Source organism: Syngnathus typhle, linkage group LG11 (assembly GCF_033458585.1).
Source record: "Syngnathus typhle isolate RoL2023-S1 ecotype Sweden linkage group LG11, RoL_Styp_1.0, whole genome shotgun sequence".
NCBI classification, from domain to species: Eukaryota; Metazoa; Chordata; class Actinopteri; order Syngnathiformes; family Syngnathidae; genus Syngnathus; species Syngnathus typhle.
In genome coordinates, this window is record NC_083748.1 from 3,516,218 (window position 1) to 3,517,045 (window position 828).

Consider the following 828-nt stretch of genomic DNA (forward strand, 5'->3'; position numbering starts at 1 on the left):
GCAAAATTTGAAACACAAGTACGCTTTATACCCCAACCACCAGATAGCAGCAGCACACTTCACAATAACCAGCCACCATCAATGCACTCTTCGTAGCACTGGTGGAGGTGTGATAACTTCAGGTAGCCAGTCTCAAGCCTCGCAATAAAACATGACAGCATCAAACTCTTCACGTTACCGTAAATGAAATACCATAAATTGCCTTTCTGACAGCTCTCGTTTATTCAAGTCTTAACGAAGTGTATGATCAAAGCATCTGATTTAAATCGAGCCAGTTGCAGTTTCACTTTGCCTGCAGGTCCAAGTGTGCAGAGACTTGCACGGCCTTTTTTTAATGCTAATCTCAAATTTGTTTATATAAACAAAATCAACCGCAACTGTAATAAAGTGCTGCACAGAAAAACGTGCATGAAATAGAATATAACACCATTACTCTCACTGTATGGTGCCGGTGCAGCCAAACTGAAGTTAAGAAACCATTAAAGACAACCAATAAGAAAACAATAAAGATAAGCAACAGCCAGGATGAGAATGTTATGAACGTCAACCATTTCGGGAGTGCGCTCTCTGCGAGCTGGTACTGCACACATCTCTCTTGTTTCCATGTGGAGCACTTGTTTTGACCGTAACTTTTGAAATCAGTAGCCTGACCTAGACACTCTGGACTCAGAACCAAAGTCATTACTTCAATGTTCAGAGCCCCTGAACACGGTGTACTTCCGTGGCTGTACGACTTTCTGTTCACTGAATGGACGCTTCGAGCACTTCCGGAGTCAAACGTTTAGCTCCACCCATATTTAGTCCAACCCCGATCTGCGGATTGCAGGC